Source organism: Puma concolor, chromosome B2 (genome assembly GCF_028749965.1).
Source record: "Puma concolor isolate L17-30 chromosome B2, mPumCon1.1.hap2, whole genome shotgun sequence".
Taxonomy (NCBI): Eukaryota; Metazoa; Chordata; class Mammalia; order Carnivora; family Felidae; genus Puma; species Puma concolor.
In genome coordinates, this window is record NC_141671.1 from 88,103,436 (window position 1) to 88,120,284 (window position 16,849).

Genomic DNA, 16,849 nt, shown 5'->3' on the forward strand with positions numbered 1-16,849 from the left:
ATTGTTTTCAGGACATATTCCTCAATTGGTAGGAAGTTTCATACTTTTTTTAATATTTGGCTTTTACCAATTTTTCTAAGCTTTTCCCTTGGAATGCTCTGTCATGTTTGCTCTTCTGTGACAGTTCCCACACCATCCAGAGCCCAGGCTGTTTTTCTGGCCAATGAACTCTTAGCATCCTTAAGATTACACTCAAAGGTCACATCCACTGTGATGCAAAATATATTTTGTATTTAAAATATATTTCAGAAGTTTCAAAGACAAGTTTTGAGACAGAAGGTAAAGTGGTCAGCATTTTTATGGAAGAAGTGAGCTGTGAAATAGTCCTTGAAGAAATAATTTAATTAGACAATCTGAAAAGATGTGTGGATATTCCTTATAATGGAAATATGAACAAAGCGTTGGAAGCAGGATAAGTTAAATAAATATGCCTGGCGGATGGGGGATGGGAGGGAGGGAGGGTGGGTGATGGGTATTGAGGAGGGCACCTGTTGGGATGAGCACTGGGTGTTGTATGGAAACCAATTTGACAATAAATTTCATATATTTAAATAAATAAATAAATAAATAAATAAACAAACAAACAAACATGACTGATTATAGTGGTATGTCCATGAAGAATAACATTAGATAAAGCATTCGAGTGTTGAAATAAAAGCTCAGAATATAGAGTGCTTGACACTTACACTGACAAATATAGACTAGGCTGGTTGGTTTCAAATGATTCATACTGCAGTGTGACATAAAGTCAGTGAAAATTTATAAGCAGATGTACAGTGTGAGTAAAGCCACAATGCACCTTTCTCAAACTCTAGATCATGAAAAAATGGAAGCAAGCGTCATAGTATCTTATGCACTGTCATGGTCCACTGCAATGCATTTTAATGATTAGGATCTCCCTTTAGCTGACAAGAGGGGTGTGATGTAGTGGCTTGAAGTGTCTGGGCTCTGGACAAGGACTGCTCACGTTCAACACAGCTTTCTCACTACCAACTGTGTGGCCTTGGGAAGGTCAGTTCTTTCTCTTCACCTCCGTTTCCTCTCATGGAAGACAGGAATAACAACATCTTACTTATAAGATCATGTGATGATTACATGAGTATCTCCAAATTACTCCTCTGTTGTGGGGTAGGCAGAGAAAGTGGTTTTCATCACGGAGAAAAGTCAGAGAACATAACTGGAGGCATCCTAGAGATAGGAAGAATATTGAGTATTTGGTAACTTACTCTCAGTAGCCAGGTACTCTGAAACAAAGAAACAAAAATCCTTGTAGAGCAGACACTGCTTTGGGAACTCCATGTCTAAAACAAGCTGGTCGTAGTGGTAACTCAGACCGTATCATATTTTAAGCAGTCTGACAAGCTTCCTTGAGGATAGAACTGACTTGGGGGAAACTGAAAAATTCTTTCTGGATAGAAAATTCAATTTTGCCTTTCTAGTCTTTTTCCCCTTCATCACACTTAAAGAAGACTTTAAAAATTTTTTGGAACACCTTTAACAATGGGTATGTAGCCATCAGTCAACAAGAAAACAAATCCAAGTCCCAGAAACTGGCAGGGCCATCAGTTCCTACAACACACAGTTTCATAAAAAAGAGCAAAAAGATTATTTTTCAAGGTTAAGCCTCCCTCTGGGATTGCCAGTTTCTGCCATAATAAAAAATATTAAGCCCCAAATCAGTAGCCATACCTAAAACTCAGGATTTTAATTATGCAAACTATAATTACTTCAAGTACAAAATACTATTTTTAGGGTTTATGAGCTTAGAAGCACAAGGAAACATTTGCGTGACCATTTGGCTATTCGTTACATTTGTCAACATATGTTATTTATTTTAGTAAATGATGATGTTTGCTAATGATCACTCTGCATCTGAACACTGCATCAAATGGGTTCCCTAAATCTATGTCCCAAATTAGACTAGCGTCAAACATTTGTTTTTTGTAGTTTTCGTTGAATAAAATTTGGGTACATGATCAAAAACATTTGCAGAATACTTCACAAAATATTCCTTTTTTGAAGATTCACAGAGCACTTTCATATATTAAAGTGCTCGGGATGTCCTTCAATAAAGAAGTTTGCTTACTTTTATTTAACTCAGCAGTTCTAAAATATATTTCATCATAGAAACTCTGTTTTTCTATAATGCTAATTTACATCACTAAAAGCAGTGGTTGAAGTAATACTCTGAAAAACGTTGCTTTAAGGCCAGCTACATTTTGCTGTAGTGCAACCTGGGTTCAAAATCATAAGACATTTGAGTCTGATGAGCCCTTCTCGGTACATACCTTTGCTATGGGATTGTGATGCACCTTTGTCTGGCCTTCATCCAAGAAAACAAGTGGCTCCAGATTCACATTCCATGCCCATCTTGGAAATCAGAAGTTCTCTGTAGAGGATATTCAGTAAGTTGTATAGTCAGAACATCTGATCTGCTTCAGGATTTCTAGTCTGGATATCTAATTAGGACTAAAATCCTAATAGTTCCATTAGTTACTTGACAAAACACCTCAATCCATCCGATTCCCTTATTAAATTACCTAGTAAAACTATTTCCCTAGTGGGCCGCCTGGGTGGCGCAGTCGGTTAAGCGTCCGACTTCAGCCAGGTCACGATCTCGCGGTCCGGGAGTTGGAGCCCTGCGTCAGGCTCTGGGCTGATGGCTCAGAGCCTGGAGCCTGTTTCCGATTCTGTGTCTCCCTCTCTCTCTGCCCCTCCCCCATTCATGCTCTGTCTCTCTCTGTCCCAAAAATAAATAAACGTTGAAAAAAAAAAAAAACTATTTTCCTATCCTAGCAAGTTATATGCAATGACCAAAAAAATTGAAAGCTCATCTTCCATCTTCAGATTTGTGAACTTTGAAAGAAAAAATACACTAATCCTGAATTCAGTACAAAGCACATTGACAAGTTCGATTAAGCAAAATTCTTGATCCTTTAAGCTCTTTTCTTCCCATCACCCCAATAATCTCCAGCCTCAAATGTCTTTCAGATATGATCTTATTCACTGTAGTGAGACAGGGAAAACTGAGAGAAACTGAGACGTAGAAATAGTTCCACCAACTGAAGCAGGGCAGGTAATTAGCAGACCCAAGTTTTAGATGATAAAAGAAAGTTCATTCCAGTAACTAAAGCACTATGTGATTTCCACAGGTTGGGGCAACAGACAAGAAATGATAGTCCAGGAACAGACAGATAATTATAAGAGGGCAGAGGAAGGCATGAATACTTCTCTATATGTGAAAGAGAGTACTCAAATAGGAAGGCACAGAAGTCCGGAGCAGATGTCTGGAAGAGGAGAGTGAAGGACAGATGGTTGGGTTCCCTTAACCTGGGAGAAGTCTTGTGAAAGACCAGACTTGTACTATATGGAGTCTGGAGCTGCATGGCATCAGGGACTTGGGAGAAGACCGGACCAAAGGAAGAACTCAGAAACTCAGTGGTCAGAATGGATCCACCAAAGGTGAGACCACCAAAGGTGAGACCACCAAAGGTGAGACCACCATAGAGTCTTTGGCAGCACCTTAAGAGACCTGCTTCAATTTTGATAAGTCTCTGAGGTTACAGAGATGATGCTCTAGATGATCCTATACAAGAAAAGAAAGCCAGAAACTCTATATTTCCTAAAATCTCCTAGTTTAGCAATCTAGTCAAGTAATTTATTTTTTGACTTGTAAATTCATTTATAGGGCAAACATTTATTCCAGCAAAGCTATAGACAAATATTGATGTGATTTGGAGAACTACATTGTCACCTAGTCTCTTCAGATGAGCTCTTTCTCAAAGAAATGAAATGTTTTTAACTGTTTACTCCTGAAGAAGAATTAACTCTTCTGGAGATAATTTTTTTTATTTGTTTAATGTTTATTTATTTTTAAGAGAGAGAGAGATGGGGGAAGGAGCAGAGAGAGGAGACACAGAATCCGAAGCAAGCTCCAGGCTCTGAGCTGACAGCACAGAACCTGATGCGGGGCTCAAACCCTCGAACCATGAGATCACCACCTGAGCCGAAGTTGGACTCTTAACAAACTGAGCCACCCAGGCACTCCTGCTGGAGATAACTTTTTACTCAAATAGCCATGTAAGAGATATGCAGAAAAGTGTTTATCAAAAGCAAAATAATCGGGGTGCCTGAGTGGCCTAGTCGGTTAAGCATCTGACTTCAGGTCATGCTGTGGTCTCACAGTTCATGGGTTGGAGCCCTGTATAGGGCTCTCTGCTGTCAGCACAGAGCCTACTTCAGATTCTCTGTCTCCCATTCTCTCTACCCCTCTCTTGCTTGCACTCTCTCTCAAATATAACCCTTTTTTAAAAAGCAAAATAATCTACAATATTTACCAAATTTTTCCGTTATACAATTGACATAATTTTTATTCTCCTCATTAAATATAATTTAAGAGAGCCATTTGTTTTTAATATTTACCTTCAAATTAAGCAAAGAGATAATATAAAAGTAACTGTTTTCCTCACTTCAGGAGTAGAAAAAACTAAACAGCATCCATATAACAATGATTATTTTAATGTAAAAACACTCAACTGTCTTTTCCATGTGTATGACTACAAGTATACGGATACAGGTTAGTGTTGACTTCTTAATTCAGCCTTTAAGAACTGTGTTTCTATTTTTAAATTCTAAAAATCTTTATAGCTTATAAGGTGGCTATCCAAATCTGTTTTCTAATATGGTCAATCTTCAGATTATATCTTCAATTAGATCTAGAAATAAAAATGCTAAGATACCTCTTACCCAGTATCTTGAAAACTGTAGAATCAATATTTAGATTCTTCAGTGAATGAAACGATAACAATATAATTTTCAATAAGTCTGAAATTTAAAATCCCCCAGTTTTGGCACCCTAAACCTTCAATAGTAACTTAATAACAGGAACTATGAAAGTGAAAATCTTTATTCTTCTAAAATGTAACAGTACAAGTGGCTCAGTCGATTAAGCTTCCAACTTCAGCTAAAGTCATGATCTCACGGTTCATGGGTTCGAGCCCCGCATTGGGCTCTTTGCTGACAGCTCAGAGCCTGGAGCTTGCTTTGGACTCTGTGTCTCTCTCTTTCTGCTCCTCCCTGCTCACTCTCTGTCTCTTTGTCTCTCTGTCTCAGAGATAAATAAATATTAAAAATAATTGAAAATAAATTAATTAAATCTAGCAGCACATTTTATGTTATGTTACAGTATTTTATGATCATAGTATTCTATGTGACAGTATGTATTTCAGCTAGATTATTCAAAAAACTTCATATAGCTTTTTGCAATTAATCATCTGTAGATTCCTAAATACTAGATGGTTTCATAAAGGATACTCTCCTTATAGCCACTATAAATTGGTGGCAAAATTATTTCCAGTTTGGCCTCAATTCATGTGACTTAATGCACAAAATTTGCCTTACAGTCCAAATATTTCATTTGTTTCAGTTAAAATTCTCTAACCAGATCCTTATGAGCCATATCATTACGTATTTATTAATTAAATTTAAATGCAAAATACAAAATGCACCATTTCATTAAAATATATTTAGGAAGCACATTAATAATTTCTGTTGACACTATCTTTAGTTTTGTTATTAAAGCTATTTTTTGACTTCCAACTTTTAAACACGATGCATATGTGTATCATGTCTCTAAGGCTCTAAATAAAAGCTAAGTTCTTTTTAAGCTACTATTCATCAAATATAGTTAAAATAAATCCCAAATTTGTATTGATGTATTGATCTATACCTTTGAAATAGGAGAAATTGGGGATTTTATCAAGGTTTTTTTTTGCAATAAAATGTGAGATATTTTAATTGAAATTGAGATATTTCTGGGAAAAAAAATGCTAATGAAATAAATCAAGAGGAGCTAAAGTAAGCCAAAAAGAAAAACTGCAAACATTCTGAAGTGTGGTTCTGAGAACTCAGTGCCAAACCTCTTGAGAGTAGGACCAGGAACGGGAAAGCCCGTGGGAACTTCAGCAACGCTCCTCCGACGTGAGTGTGTCTTCTTTGAGAACGGATGCCTGCATATATGTCATGATGCAGGGATCTGTGTTTCCGTATGCTCATCTGTACGTGTACGTATCTGTATGTGAGGAGGCAGGGAGGTCCTTTTCTTTCTCTTGGCTTCATGCTTCATTCTTCTCTCTGGGCAGAGAGGATTGTAGGGCACTTCAGTGCACCTGGAGGGAAACAACTTCATTTACTGGCTGTTTCCTACAGCCTACTGGCAGGTGCGTGCCCAGAGATAAAAACTAATCCATCTGAGCGTAGTTCCCTAGAAAGGCTACTATATTAAAAACAACTCCGTAACAATCCCTCCAAATGTCTTAACAAATCCCATAGTGACCCTCATAGGTCTTACTCCAAAGTAAATCCTGTGGTCAGGATTTATCTGATAATAATGCCAATAACAAATAATTGTTGATAAATTAGTATTAAATATATTAATCCTATTAATTATACTGATATAGAATTCCCAATAACTTTAATAATGTGATTATTGATTATAATTATTAATAAATTATGATGATTAATAATTAATGAAATAATAATAACACATGTATATTGAGGGTTTTAAATAATCCAGGCAATATTAAGTACAGTTAATTCTTGAACAAATGGAGGTTAGAAACACTGACCCCTTCATCCATGCAATATAACTTTTGACTCCCCTAAACCCTAACTACTGTTGACCAGAAGCCTTACTGATAAAGCAATATATATACACTATATATTCTTACAATAAAGTAAGCTAGAGAAAAAAAAATGTCATTAATAAAATTATGAGGAAGGGGCACCTGGGTGGCTCAGTAAGTGTCTGACTCTTGGTTTCAGTTTAGTCATGTTCCCATGGTTTGAGTTTGAGCCCTGCTTCAGGCTCTGCACTGACAGTGTGGAACCTGCTTGGGATTCTCTGTCTCTCTGTCTCTCTCTCTCTCTCACTGCCCCTCCCTGTTTGCTCTGTCTTTTCTCTCTCAAAACTAAATGAATATTAAAAAAAAAAAAAAAGAAAAAGAAAATCATAAGGAAGAGAAATTACATTTACAGGATTGTATTGTTAAAAACCCATGTTATGTGTAAGTGGACCCCTGTAGTTCAAGTCCTTGTTATTCAAGACTCACTGTACTTCACATGTATTCTTTAATCCTTACAACACTCTACAGTTCCACCATTACCTCCTTTTTTCCCAGCCAAAAAATTGGGACACTCACCCAAGTTTACACAGTTAGAGTGGGAATTGGAGGCCAGGCCATCTACTACCAGGACCTCAATGTTTAACCACTAAGGTCGGGGCGCCTGGGTGGCTCAGTCGGTTAAGCATCCGACTTTGGCTCAGGTCACGATCTCACGGTCCGTGAGTTCGAGCCCCGTGTTGGGCTCTGTGCTGACAGCTCAGAGCCTAGAGCCTGTTTCAGATTCTGTGTCTCCCTCTCTCTCTGCCCCTCTCCTGTTCATGCTCTGTCCATCTCTGTCTCAAAAATAAATAATAAAAAAAAATGTTAAAAAATAAAAAATTTAAAAAAAAAACACTAAGGTCTACGGTTTAGAAACAATAGGTTCAATGAGATTGGAACAATAATTGATTGATTTTTGTTATAGGATTTCTTACTACTTTTAATATGTTGCTGTGAATTATGAATTCCCCAGAGCAAGATATACCATAAAGTTTCAACAGTTTATTTAACTATCAACTTTCTATTTTCGTGGGTTACCTAAAAACATTGGCACAACATTCTTTGGGAAATGTTGCTATAATTTGATTTTACTCTGGGTCAGTAAAACATTACACAAGAAACAATTGAACCACAAGGAAAATTGAACAAAAATTAAGTTTATTTATTTTCAGTTTAATTTCAATTGGTTATAGGATTCTCTTCTTATAAATTCTAAAATTGAGGTAAGTGTCAACATGGATAGACAAGATCAAATTGTGTGCATACAATCAATGTCCTTAAATTATTTTTAAAAATAATCAACAGTAAAGATAGAGAGCAGCTTATTATCAGACAAATAAATGGAAATAAAACGGTACCTAGTACGTAGTCCATGTATGGGACATAACGTTCCAAGAATTAATATGTGCAAAGAAATAGGAACTTAGGAAGGGTATAATTTAGTTAAATCCTTTGGTGATAAATATATGATGATTCCAAAACAGAAGCTAAGGAAGTAGTTCCTTTCTAGAAGTAGTATCTGGAAGACAATTACTATCCCATCTTACAAAACAGTGATTTATTCATTCAACAAACATTTACTTAGTGCCTACCAGATGCAGGGACCTGTCCTTTGTTTCTAGAAGACAATAGATGGATAAGACACAAATTCTTCCCTCATATTTTTCATGATTTATCTGATCATTCATACATGCAGGGGAGGAACCACATTCAAAGTGAGGGGGGAAATGCACATGAGAAGGTGAAGAAAGGCCCCAGAAAAGGAATGGCATTTAAACTGGACACGACAGGTGTTAGGAAGTTAGAAAGGACTACGTGCTGAGAAAAGGGAATAGAATGCCCTCCCCATGAGAAGAAGTACAGAGAAGAAAAAAACAAAAACAAAAAAACAATTCTGTTTAATTGTAGCCTTGTGTCTATGAGGGAGGAATAAGCAACGAGACATTCAGGGTTTGCAGAAACCAGGCTAGAGCCCTACGCTGGGGCAGAGTCCTCGGAGCAGAGAGTGCAACGTGATGGTTCTACGCATGTCCGGTGGAGCCTGCGACCCCACCTCCAGATTTCGGTCAGCAGTGGCTCTTCACCAGCAGCAGTTTTGCTCCCCAGGGGACGTTTGGTAATAACTGGAGACATTTTTAATCGTCATAATTATTTGACCATTGTATTTGGTATTATAAGAATTTAAAAGATTTAAAGTAATACTGCATTTAACATTTCAGACCGTGACTTTACAAGCGGCAACACTGCTTATTGACATTTAAAGGGAAATATATTGTCAGTGGACTAAATATTTCAGAAAAACTCTTCTGATAAACATAACCAGAAAGATAGATGATGGGGTGCCTGGGTGGCTCAGTCGCATAAACGTCCGACTTCAGCTCAGTCACGATCTCACAGTTCTTGAGTTTGAGCCCCACATTGGGCTCTGTGCTGACAACTCAGAGCCTGGAGCTTGCTTCAGATTCTGTCTCCCTCTCTCTCTGCCCTTCCGTCACTTATGTTCTCTCTCTCTCAAAACTAAATAAACATTAAAAGAATTTTTTTAAACTGATGGATGAAATATAAAAATCACTTTCCTAAATTTACCAAATAGGTAGGTGGTAAGGAATTAAAATGCCACTGGAAAGGATGAGACCCAGAGATTTTAACATGGCAATTTGGAACATTTTGCCAGGGTCATTAACTAATCATAAGTTGGTCATCACCAAAAGCCGAGCTACTTTTTGTTTTGTGCATTTTTAGCCTCATCACAAGTCTTGGGTGACAGATCTCTCTGCCTCCAGGACCTGTGAAGTATGCAATCCGGCTAAACTCCACTGTCTGCTTTGAGTTGGGATCCAAAGAGCCACAGGATTAAGACGAAAGAAGGAACCCAGACTACAGCCCAGGTCATCTGTGTAGACAAGAAAACTTCAAACACAAATCTCAGTGTCAAGTTATGCAGACAAATAGCGAACCCAGAGACCAGCAGAAGCACTAAAATCTTCTTTAAAGGAAGATAGTCATCCTGAGCTGTCAATTATTTCTATAAGTAATTTTCCTGATTACGATGCCTGTTACACAAAAATAAATAGACAAATGAGGAGATTAATCATAGATGAAAAGCAAGCAAAACCACTTCTAAAAAGTCAACAAGAATGGATACAAAAGACCCCTGAGTTGAGGACACAGAGAGACAATTGATAGTCTGAGAGCAGAGTACCAAATAGGAGAGAACTGTGGAGGGAGAGACAGAGAGATAGGGAGACAGAGACAAACAGACCAAGAGATCCAAGGATCTGCAGAGGGACCCCTGTAAATATTCAGCTGAGTGTGGGTCAAAATATTCATGTAAGGAAATTACCCTGAGACCAGAGAAAAACAACCTAGAAGGATTAGAGGGAACAATACTTAGAAATAATATAAGGCTGGGACTAGTTAACTTTCCTGCACCTGCAAGAAAGAAGAGAAAACTTTGAAATTCACAGGATTTAGGGTAGAGTACTCACAATGTAGTGCCTCAGTAGGGGAAGTTAGTCCTTGATTCAAGGCTGCCCTGATTCTAACACAGCTCAAAAGCAAGCCTTGACAGAATAACTGTTTCTAAGTAACTGTATCCAAAAGAAAGCTCGAGAATATTTGTAAGAATAAAAAATATCTATTATCCAACAAGATAAAGTATACAATATCTGACATCCAACCAGAAGTTAAATCTAAATTAAACAGAAGAAAGTAGATAATAACACTAAGAGCAGAAAATAAAGGAATAAAAAATAGAAAACTTTAGATAATTTTGTAAAGAAAATTTAGATAAAAATCAATGAAATCAAAACTGGGTCGTTGGAGATGACTAATAAAATAGAAAAATTTCTGGCTATCGTAACCCCACTAGACAAGAATCTCTGGTCTGATGAGAAGGACCCAAGGGCTGGAGGAAGAGTTCTGCTATTTTGCTACCATCCAGCTACAATGGAGCTGCACTGATGTTAGTGTCTTCTTCCCATAAAATGTTTTCTTCAGATGGCCAATGATTCTCTTTGTTTCTTCTATTTTAATACTTAAGTCTCCGATGTTATGAGATCACAATTTGGCTGAATCTTCACCCCTAACTTACTGTATTCTAATAACTGTATTAAGTAATGATTCAGTCTTTTCATTGGTACACTGAGTATCATCAACCACAGAAAAAACTAATTATGAAAATATTAATATTAACATTGTTAATGGAGCAAAAAGATCAATGCCTTCCATTTTGAGACAGCATTACTTCTTTGAGCAAGTCAAACACTTAGGAAACTTTTTTGTGCCATTGGAATCTCATTTCCTTATGTGGTACATTGTAATAAAGCCTAACTTACAATTTAAGTCTAATATAACACTATGTCAGGTATTGTTTTTAACTCTATCAGTTTTATCGGGTTTCCAAAGACACAAGAGTTGAGAAGTTGGGAAAGTACTACTTAAAATTATCCAAACAAGGGGCGCCTGGGTGGCTCAGTCAGTTGGGCGACCAACTTCGGCTCAGGTCATGATCTCACCATTTCCAGGTTTGAGCCCCACGTCAGGCTCTCTGCTGCTGGCTCGGAGCCTGTTTCAGATTCTGTGCCTCCCTCTCTCTCTCTGCCCCTTCCCTACTCATGCTCTGTCTTTCTCTCTCAGAAATAAATAAACATTAAAATTATCCAAACAAAAACAAAAACAAAAAAAAAAAGAAAAATTTCTGGCTAGATTGAGTGTGGAAAAAACACATAAATTACCAACATCATAAATAAGAAAAGTAGCCTGACTACAGAATCTGCAGGCACTGACAGGTTAAAGAGAGAATACTATAAACAACCATATGCCAGGAAATTTGACAACTTGTGTGAAATGCACAGGTTTTTAAAAGGCACGAACAAACACAACTCCTTCAAAAATAAAGAACCTGAATAACCTAATAACTGTTTTCAAAAATTGAATTTGTAGTTAAAAGCCTTTGGGGCACCTGGGTGGCTCAGTTGGTTAAGCATCCGACTCCAGCTCAGGTCATGATCTCACGGTTGGTGAGTTTGAGCCCCGCGTCGGGCTCTGTGTGGACAGCTCAGAGCCTGGAGCCTGGTTTCACTTCTGTGTTTCTGTCTCTCTCTACCCCTCCCCTGCTTGTGTTCGGTCTCTCTCTCTCAAAAATAAATAAACATTTAAAAAATAAATAAATAAATAAATAAATAAATAAATAAATAAATAAATACCTTTCCACAAATAAATCTCTAGACTTCGATGGCTTATTAGCAAATTCTGCCAAATATGTAAGGGAAAAAAATGCTGATTTTACACAAATTCTTTCAGAAGTTGAAGAGGGTATGGGGTCCCTCGATGGCTCAGGCGATTAAGCATCCAATCTCTTGGTTTTGGCTCAGGTCATGATCTCACAGTTCATGAGTTCAAGCCCCACTTTGGGCCTGTGCTGACAGAGCAGAGCCTGCTTGGGACTCTCTCTCTCTCTCTCTCTCTCTCTACCCCACCCTGCCTCCCCACTAGCTCACTCTACCTCAATATAAATAAATAAACATTAAAAAAAAGTTGAAGAGGGTATGTATGTTCTTTTTCTTGATTGTGGTGATGGCTATAAGTCAAACTTACAAAATTTTAGGCTGTAAATATAAGCAGTTTGTTGTATGTCCATTATATGTCAAAAGCCTATTTTTAAAAGGTTTAAAAAACTATGTCCCAGTAAATAAGCAACAGACCATCTCCTTGGGAAAATGCCCAGCATTTAGAAAGAAATGCAAACAAAAGCAATATTGAAATATTGTTTTGTACCTTTCACCAATCTTGAAAATAAAAAGATTGAATAAAAGCTTGTGATGAGACAAGTCTGTTTACATACTGCTGGTGAAATTCAAAACTTTTCACCCATTATGAAAAGTAGTATGGTGATATATATATTAACTGTCATAGCTTTCTTTCTTGTGTGCTTGCTTTTTCTTTTTAAAGAAATATTTATCCAATAATCTTCACCATCATTGTGTGTTCTTAGAAAATGATTTCACATAGAGAAAGAGCTATCTTGACCAAGATGTTTTCTTCAAGACATATAATAAGAAAAAATAATAATTCAAATACCAAAGAGTAGGAGAGGTTTCATAAATCATGATGTTGATATGAAATTCGCTGTGATTGGAAAAAAAAAGTAAATGACAACAAGTGAAAACACAGATGTCAAAATTATGTATATGTTATTGTTGCAACTATTTTTAAAGGTCTATCTACTAATGAGCAAGACAACAAAGTCTGGATGTAATATGTCAAAATAAAAATAGTATTCTTATGATGGGAACAATATTGGTGATTAAAAAATTTTTAATATAGGGCGCCTGGGTGGCTCAGCTGGTTAAGCATCCAACTTCAGCCCAGGTCATGATCTCACAGTTCGTGAGTTCAAGCCCCGCATTGGGCTCTGTACTGACAGCTCAGAGCCTGGAGCCTGCTTCAAATTCTGTGTCTCCCTCTCTCTCTGCACCTTCCCATCTCATGCCCTGTCTCTCTCTCTCTCTCTCTGTCTCTCTTTTCGCTCTCAAAAATAAGTAAACATTTTTTTTTTATTTTTAGTATTTTGTAACATTTGTTTTAATAGAAAAAAAACACACTTGATCTAAATGTAGGTTCTCTTTTGGTAAAATTAGTAATTCTTTGAAAAAGTTTTCTTTTGAGGATGACTAGTTTGCACTAATTCATCTATATATTTTTTTCCTCTTAATTTCATCAGGGATCTGAAGTACAGATTACAGCCATAGCACAGTGGGAAGCCCTGAAATAGAGGGTAATCTCATTACCATGACATTTATCAGCTGAGCTAAGTGGCCATGAATATGAATGCAACAAAGAGATTGTGACAGAGGAAGTTTCTGCCATGATGGCTGCTTTCTGTTCTGTGCACAAAAAATACTAAGATTTATGAAAAAGTAACAAAAGCAGTAACAATGAAATTCCTTGCACAGTTAAAAATCCCAGAAATTTGCACATTTGCATCCAGCATCTTGGTCAATTGATCCTTCTTGGAACCATAGATCTTTGTATGTAGCTGTTTCCAACAGAATATTGTTTGACAAAAAAAAGAGCCTTAAGATGCAGCTTTTTATTTTTTCATTTCTCTCTCATCTCTCCCTCTCTCAATCTCAAAATGAAGGAAATGTTTTCCCAGATTCTTCATCTGCACTCACAGCAGCAGCACTAAATACCTTAACTCTGGAGAAAACAGTTGTTTCTGAAAACCATTACTTCTGCATATTACTAAAATTTTCCCTTTAACTGCATGAATGCTTGTTTCTGCATGCTTCAAACACATTTGCACACTAGAAAAAAATCACTCAGAAACAATTTCCACTTGCCCATTTTTATATTTGCCAATCACCTGTAACCAAACTTGCATTACAGAAACACATATCCATATCACTTTAGCTTTCCTATTAGGTTATTCATCTCAACGTGCTGCTCCACAATGCATTAGAAAGAAGTCTATGGAACCTTTTGCAGACTTCAGACAAGTTGCTTAAATCTCCCCATTTGTAAATTTAGAAATGTTTAGTACCTAACAGAATTGCTATGAGACTATGTGTTTATAGTGTTTGGCATAATAACATATTTATTATTGCTATCATTCACTTCTGTAGACAAAAAAAAAATGGATTTCCAGGTAAACAAACCTATCCGAGCTAACTGGGCTGTTTTTAAGATTAACAAATCGGATATGATTGTGTTTTCATTGCATCATGAAGTTTAAGTTTTGGTTATCAACATTATTAAATTTGCATTTGTTAGAAATATAATGTTAAACAAAAATAGTTGTTTCCAGTACTTGAAAAAGTTGACCTCTGAGGGGAATGTATAGACTCTAAACTTACGTTAACATTAGTGTTCATCTACTAGTCTGTGACACAAAGCTACTGTTCACAAATCATTATTAATGAACTGAAGACCTAATCTGAGAATAGAAATAACTTAAAAAGCATCTATTAATTCAATTTAGAGTCAAGAATAGAATCTTTTCTACACATAAAATCTAACGAGAATCTTGATTCATTATTAGAATACTTTGATGCCAAATATATTTCACAAAGTAAGCATCAAAAGTTATCATGGAGGGGCGCCTGGGTGGCGCAGTCGGTTAAGCGTCCGACTTCAGCCAGGTCACGATCTCGCGGTCCGTGAGTTCGAGCCCCACGTCGGGCTCTGGGCTGATGGCTCAGAGCCTGGAGCCTGTTTCCGATTCTGTGTCTCCCTCTCTCTCTGACCCTCCCCCGTTCATGCTCTGTCTCTCTCTGTCCCAAAAATAAATAAACGTTGAAAAAAAAAAAAAATTAAAAAAAAAAAAAAAAGAAAAAAAAAAGTTATCATGGAACATTCAAGTAAAGAAAAAAATTAACACATAACATAAAATACCAAATGGTCAGATTAAAACAGAAATAGATATTCACTGTTTCATAATGCCAAGAAATATTCTCAACCACCTGGTTCAGTTCCTTCATTTTACAAATAAGAGTTCAGAGAAGTCTGAAGAGTTCAGAGAAGAGACTTTCTCAAGTTTACATAGGCCCTGCTTGGCATAATCAGTACTAACTTGTCTCTTAATTTCTACTATTGTGTTTATTCATCTTCTATATCATGCTTTTTATCAGGTCAAATATGAGGCACAAAATGGAACATGCTATAGACAAAGACACCATTGTCAAAGCCAAATGTTAGCTATAAGCCAAAGCACAGAAGCTATTTCAAAAAGGACTTTTTTTTTTTTTCCATTAGTTAAAAAATCAGTTGGGGCGCCTGGGTGGCTCAGTCAGTGAAGTATCCAATTCTTGATATCAGCTCAGGCCATGATCTCACGGTCATGAACTGGAGCCCCAAGTCAGGTTCCATGCTGAGCGTGAAGCCTGCTGGGAATTCTCTCTTTCTCCCTCTCTCTGTCCCTCCCCTGCTCCTGCTCATGCTTGTTCTCTCACCTTTCTTTCTCTCTCTCTCTCAAAATAAATAAACTTAAAAAAAATCAGTTATATTCATGGTAGCCAATAACAAATAACAAATTAAAATCTCATATTACATGTTGACTGCCGTATCCTTCTTGTCTTTCAAGCCAAGTTTAACTAAAATTTCCATATAACTGTGATGAGAAGAATAACACCTTAAATGATTTTTTTTTTAATTTTAATGTTTATTTTTGAGAGGGAGAGAGAGACAGAGTATTGTGGGGGAGGAGCAGAGAGAGAGGGAGACACAGAATCTGAAGCAGGCTCCAGGCTCTGAACTGTCAGCACAGAGCCTGACACAGGGCTCGAACTCACAAACTGTAAGATCATGACCTAAGCTGAAGTCAGACACTTAACTGACTGAGCCACCCAAGCGCCCCATAAATTATTTTTTAAAATAAATTTGCCTTTTCAATGAAAACTACTAATTAATTTATCCACTCATTTTCCGTGTCCTGGTCATTAATTAGCATTAGGTCTTATCTTTGTATTATATATGAAAAGTATGGGTAAAGCTATAATCTTATTTAATTAGGAAATATTCATTTAATTCTTAACTAAAATAATCTTCCATAGAACCTGAAAAATAAGTAATAAACTCAAAACATTAATCCAATTATCTCCTCTTTTAGAGCTAGAAGAGATATAGAGATTATTGAGTTCCAGTATTTAATTTACTAATGAAGAAACTATGACCCAGAGATTATTCACAGCTGTAGGGCTATTATGGCAAGCACAGAAATAGAGTTCTTATGACTTGCTTCTTCCTTCCGGAGATGGTTCAATATATTTTAACATATGCAACTGAAAATTTAGAGCCCCAGGACTGGGTTCTCAAGTTACTAACTGCATAACCCTGCACCCTGAAAAATTTTACTGATAATATTTTCAAAAGGAAATATTTTAATCTTACTCGAGAAAGCTTAATAAATAAAATAGGATCTTAGATACTCGCAGAGCCAGCTTATCTCGGCCTCTACGTTAAACCACATTTACTGAATTTGCTGATAGGTGTCCGTCCCAAGGCAGGTCCATCCTAGAAGAACAAACCTGACTACTGAAACCAAACAAGGGATGATAATAAAAATGTGAGGATAAGTGAAAATAATTATTTTAAGGAGAAGCTTAATGTGTAAAAGGTAGAAGTGCCATTTTTTAGAAAGAGTATTATATTGTGAGGCAGGTGTTTACCATGGATTACAGAGAAAC

General features: G+C 36.8%; 1 long non-coding RNA gene across 3 annotated transcripts in view; it reads right to left on the reverse strand.

Moving 5' to 3' along the window:
- Window positions 1–16,849, reverse strand: part of LOC147581096 (uncharacterized) — a 206,395-nt gene that overhangs the window by 3,854 nt on the left and 185,692 nt on the right. The window contains exons 6-8 of one of the 3 annotated variants that reach the window (XR_015251406.1): window positions 5,919–6,167; window positions 2,289–2,389; window positions 1,073–1,188 (exon numbers count right to left, since the gene is read on the reverse strand). This is a non-coding gene — a long non-coding RNA (uncharacterized LOC147581096). Of the gene's footprint in view, window positions 1–469; window positions 1,189–2,288; window positions 2,390–5,918; window positions 6,168–16,849 lie in introns of those variants that run through there. The other 2 variants (XR_015251408.1, XR_015251407.1) reach the window with 2 other exon arrangements.